Raw genomic sequence first — 6,000 nt, 5'->3', positions numbered from 1 at the left:
AGATGAGACAACATTCCATGTAGTATGAGCACACAGCAGGAGCAGGTTTGAGGGGTGCCCTACTGTGCTCTGGATGCTCTGCCAGCCAAGGTACAAATGTGCATTTGCCTTGTATGGTAGAGGTATGCAGTCTGGGCCACAGAGCTCTGACATTTAGGCTGGGGTTTGAGTATGAAATAAAACTAACTTAGTGGTTCCCCATATTAGATCAAAAATGCCACAGCCTTATGACATGGAGCACAGATCCAGCCTGAGCTTGCTTTGCCAAGTGCATTTAGAAAATGCGTTTAGAAAATCTAGACATGTTAGTCTGAATACTCTTAAAAAGTTCAGACCAATCAGTTTCAAAAGGAGGGCACTGCAGCAGGCCATGTATACCCACCTATGGCAGCCCACTCTTCCTGCCAGCTCAGGTATGGGCTGCCCATCACAACCAGTCCATAGCTGACATAACAGCACAGTGTTGCACACACTCTGCACTGCGTGCTCAGGCGGCTTTGACAGAGATGCCATTGTGTGTCCACAACCAACCCAGGTGAAATGGAGTCTGCCGGATGCTCTGTTAGTGCCCAGACCCACAGTGCTGGTGAAACACGGGCCTTCAAAGTGCTGGAGGACACTTTCCTCTTGGACACAGCAAAATTCTCTGTGTTTGCAGCTGCGTGGTTCATCCTGCTGCAAAGATCTCATCAAAAACTGAAGCAAGGGATGTTGTGTGGACAGCAGGCAACTCCGGGACTCCATTAAGGACATCGGAGGGGGCAGCAGATAGCACTGCCAGCCATCCTTCTGAGATGAACACTCTCACAGGCCAAGATTGACTGCACTAAAGCGCATCCCATACTGTGAGCGAAATTGCACTGCCTGCAATAAAAGTGACTGGTAGCCAGTCACAAACACAGCCCAGCCTAAGAGTTCAAATGTTTCCTGCATGTGGAAACAAGCAAAAAGCGGCATGAGGTGCTAAATCCCAAGCATGTTGGAGTCAGTGGGATGGGTGGCTCAGGGGGTACCAGGGGCATGGGGTGCTCCTTCTCCATCCCTGCAGTCCTGGGGTGGGCTGCACAGCTACAGAGAGCGCTCGTGGACACAGAGGAGGGAAGGGGTTAACCGGATTCGAGTACCCCCCCCCCCCACCTCCGTTGAACTCATTGATTCATTTTCTCTGTTCCTATTTCTTTCTCTCACTTTCTTCTTCTCTCTCTTGCAGACTGATTAAAAACTCTTTGAGTTTGAAGGTTTTTGTGTCAAAACAGCTCAGCTGCCAGCTGGGTGCCAAGCGGTGAATATTCATGGTATTTAAATGTGGCGGTGCGGTAGGGGCTAAAGGACGGGCTAGTTAGCTCTTTTTAGATGGAGATTAGCTGCCTCTTTGCTCCTAATCACCGCTGTTGTTGAAATATTACAGCTTCTGTTACAACTGTTAATGTCCTAAATGAAGAACAGGCTCCTCTGAATAACATCAAACATAGAATGGTCACTTCCAATTTCAGCCTGTTTCTCTCCTCTTCGCTAACGCGGGTTTCCGTTTGCAGCTGGAGGCAGCCAAGGGCCCCGCAGCGCCGCCTTCAAGCCCCGGGCAGAGTCCGCGAGAGCCCGGGAGTCCGTACAGGGGATGCGTGCTACGGGGGCCGGCAGCTGCCACGGGGCTCTTTTACCTCGTGAGGTGGCTGCTCGCAGTCAGTACCGGCCGCAAGGCGATCCGTGCGAGCCGAGCTTTCAGAGTCCTGTGCTGTAACTGAGGGCCTTGTTCGCAGCCCGGCACGGGAGGGAGGTAAACGGGCTTTTTCTTGCACCTAGGAAGGGTCTGTGCGAGTGCGCTCCGGGGCCGATCTCCGCAGCGATGAGCAGGAGGCACAGTGCCCCATTGCTCCCGGCGCTGGTATTTGCTGGGGTCAGGAGGCAAACCGCAGCGCTCGGCCCCACCAGGAATATTACTGACGGTGAGGTAAGCTGGCAGCCCCCGCCTGGGCTTCGCTCAGATAAAACTCCCACTGAAGCCAGAGGCTGAATAACATTCGTGATGGGGCGGCGTGAGTTGGTCCTTTCACGGCGGTACCTGGAGGAAAGCCTCACGGAAAATACTTTGCAGCAAAAACTGCCCAGATGTCCGACGCCTGTTTGGCCATTTGGAAGCTCTCTGCGTTCATCCCCCAGACCTGCCTGCCGCTACCAGGAGCATGCCTGGCAGTGTGACGGAGAGGAGGGAAAGCCCATGTGTGGTCCTCGGGCTCTGGCAAGAAACAGCAGAGCAGAACACCAGGCTATTGATTGTGTGTTTGCTTTAAAAACAACCTAAGTGCATTCCTGAAGCAAGGCTGGTCTGGAAGCCTAAATAAAATAATATTCTTCAGCCTTGAAAACCGACACTAGGCTTCAGTGACTGCTTTAAAGTCCCGTCCCCTAGACTAGGGCCTGCACATTTCCTCAGCTCGTCTACACACAAAAATGGTGCTACTTTTACTAGGCTAGGGTAGCTAAAGCAACACATCTCTGCCCTCTCCATCCCTTCCTCTTTCCCTGCACGAGCACTGCTTACAAAGCACATTTGGTATCACCGCATCTAACAGAGCTAGTGCTAGCATTACTGTTTTGGTAGCAAAACATCACATCTGTAAGCAAGCTCGGACTGTCTCAGAGGGAATGCACAGAGCAAACCTATGGGAAAAGGCAAGGATGCATCAAAAGAGGCCTGATGCATCTTTCTGCTGGCTGGATTTACATGCTGCAGTCCACAGGACACAAATGACTCCATCTGAGATAGTCAGGGGCTTCTACAACATTCACAGGGCAGCACAGTATCTGGTTAAAATGTGTGCACATTGTTTACAACGTATGGGCAGATCAACAAAATCCAGATCTTCCACAGTGTCAGCAAATGGACAGAAACTGCATGTTAGCTAGGCTTACTGAAAAACAAGAACAACAAAACAACGACCAACGGAAAGCTACAATGTACTCATATATACTAATAACAGTGGAACACTGGAAATGTGAGTTTCCATCAATGGTAACAGAATGTGTCTGGCCCCTTAAAATTCTTGCCTCCCTGGAGAATTGCATTGAGTAACGTTGAGTTTCTGAAAAAAAAAACACCCAAAAAAACCACCCAACCATTTTTTTTCTGTAAGATATACATATATTCCTTTCTGGCAGAACATCAGGACTATTGATTGCGACAGATTGCGTTTGTAATTCAAGATGCTTGTGGGCTATGCAGTTGCAGAGGAAAACCAATGTGATTTCTCACTGGTACATTTGTAAGGGCAGCCTGCATTAGACAATCATAATAGTAACAATGAGAGCAACAAACTCTTAGCTTCTGTCTCAAGATTTTCCTGCATCACCCCCATTAGCAATCAAAGTGAACAGCTTCCTGAGGCTCTAAATGCAGTACTTAAAGCTTCACCAATTTTAATATTCTCAGTAATGATATCAAAGACTTCAGGTGTTGAAGTTAAGATGACCTGAATTGCATTACATTTTCCCTTGAACAGTGGTTGCTTCCTTCTTTCTAAGTAAATCTGATGGTACTTAGTTCAGACTTCTGGAGGAATTAAAAACAAATGACAGATATGCTTCCAGCAGGCAGCAGTTTGAAAACACAGCACCAAATACATCAATAGTCCCCGTCTGTTCTTTGACATACTGGAGTTCCTCTTGCCTTCTGAAGATAGTTTTCTTCAAATCTGTTCACCTCTCACAGATTCTGAGCTCCAAAGTTGTATGAAATGGGAATATTCCCAGTGCAGGCATAACTGAAGCTGCAAAGTTGCACAGCTGAACAGCTGTAATGCATGTAACCTCCTTCTCATCCATGCAGTAATTTGAGAGATATTCACATGTGAGCACTGTTAGCCAGCAAAACTGAAGGCAGTAGCACAGTGCAGTCCTTGCTGTGGGGTTGGGAGCCCTATGCCTAAAGGGTGGGCCACATCAGGGAGCTTTGCTCCAAAAGGAGTGTGTCTTCTGAGCACGGTGGTTGGGTAACCTGACTCAGGACAGGAGAAGAGGAGAAGGGCTCTCTAGGTAAAAAGGGAACTTGTTGAATGGGCACACTTTTCAAGGGTGGACAGCGAGTCACATCCAGCATTGCTACTGGATGTGTTTCAGGAAAGAAACAAAATGGCAGCCTACACTGACAGTAAGGGCTGGAACTCCTTTCCCTTCTCGCACCAGTGGTCACAGAGCAAAAACCATCTAGTTGCTCAGATGTCCTTCCTGACAGAGAAGGAGAACATACAGAATCAGGCGTACTTCATACTACAAACCTCTTTGGTTTGTAACTCTTCATTGAGGGTGGCTGAAGCTAGCTTCTCACCTAATGACTACGGGCAAAATGAACCGAACAAGCATGACCATCTTGTCCTTTTGCTGCCATGCAATCTCACCTGTCCCCACTTTCTAGCTCATCCAAACCTCTCTCCTGTGATTGCCTTCCCCCACTTCATTACAAGGGTCACATCTTCCTTCACTTCAGGACTTCATCTGCTGACCCCATGCCCTGCTCAGCCTTCCCCTTCATGCTCCCTAGCTCCCTTTGTGTCTTTTCAGCTCCCAGTCTTTATCATGCTGATCTCTCCTCCCTACTTTTGAGCCACAAAGCCTTCCCCACCTCCTCCAGGGGCACCACTTCTGGAAGCAATCCGTTCTCATCACGAGTATCTCTGTTATCTCACACCTCTGGTGTGTTTGCTTCACCTGCCTTGAAGTGATTAGGGGAAGACTAGTTTGCAGGTCAATGTCCAACTTTGATTTATGAAGTGATTGATTAACGAGGATTTTTGTGTGCCTGCTTCATGGAGGATAAGCAGGATGTGCACCACCACAGACCTTCACTATCAGCAAGCTGTGTTAGGTCCCTCCCGTCTCCTGGTAGCCCAAGTAACCAAGCTAAGAAGCCTTTCATGCCTTGTTTGACTGGGAGGTAGATGGCTTCTCTTCTTACTCTGAAGTTTGCTTTGAACTGGGCATCCTGGGCCCTGCACACTGCTCGGGGTCATCCTCAGGCTCATTGGTCTGGAGCAGACCCCAGCTCAGCGGAGAGGACTTGTGCGGAGGTCCTGAGCTCAGGAGGAGCATGGTACTCCTGCTCTGGCCAAGATGCAAATGGGCCCTTCCAATGGCCCTATCTCCAAGGACATTATTCCAAAGCAGCCTATTTTCCCAATGTACTCATTATTAGAAGTAATTATGTGAGACATTACTAGATGGAGGCTACACAAATTAATGTTTCCAATAATTCACCTCCACCAGATGGGGATTTTCTTCCCTATATCACTTTGTACGTATTTCCTGTTGGCTTTTTGACATGCACCCCAGCACAGCCTAAGCAAGGCTGAGGTGAATGCTTCCTTGGTCTCACTTATCTGAGATCCCAGAAAGGACTTTTTTAGATCAGAGTGCATAAAATCTGCACTTCTGTCTCATCCATTCGCCGAGATAAGGTCACAGACCACCTTAAAAGGTCCAGCCTGTGAAAAGGAGGTATAGCAGTGATTGAAGACCTCCCAGGCCAGCAGCTGCCCACTTGCTGTCTCTGCTTGAGCCCTCCCGCCTGGCCTATGCCAGTGTCTAGCCGGCGCACCTGAGGAGAATGATTCTCCATCTCCATTTTCATCTTGTTCTTTCTTTCTGTTGATCAGATCTCCGTTTGATTACTTTCTGAAGTTATCATTCCCAGTATTTAGTAAATATTATTATATCTCATTATGGTTTTCCTCATTAAAATGTCCTGCATTTTCATAGAGGGGGGCTGACTTCTCAAGGCACTGCATTGCTGCTGATTTGTCAGGCAGCATCAAGCACAAGAAGCTGAATACAGTCTGGGTTCTTTTCACAAAACTGCAGGCCAACTTTCCTCCAGACCAGCAAAGTCCCTGCATGCCCCCTCTCCCAGATGGACCCCTGGTAAGGCTCTGTGAGGAGCTCTGAGTGGAGCATCACTTCCAGCCCTGCACTGTGTAATGGCACAGCCCCCTGAAGCAGACCCAGCTTCAG

The sequence above is a fragment of the Lagopus muta genome, chromosome 8, assembly GCF_023343835.1.
Source record: "Lagopus muta isolate bLagMut1 chromosome 8, bLagMut1 primary, whole genome shotgun sequence".
In the NCBI taxonomy this organism is placed as follows: domain Eukaryota; kingdom Metazoa; phylum Chordata; class Aves; order Galliformes; family Phasianidae; genus Lagopus; species Lagopus muta.
Note: the sequence above shows the minus strand (reverse complement) of the source record.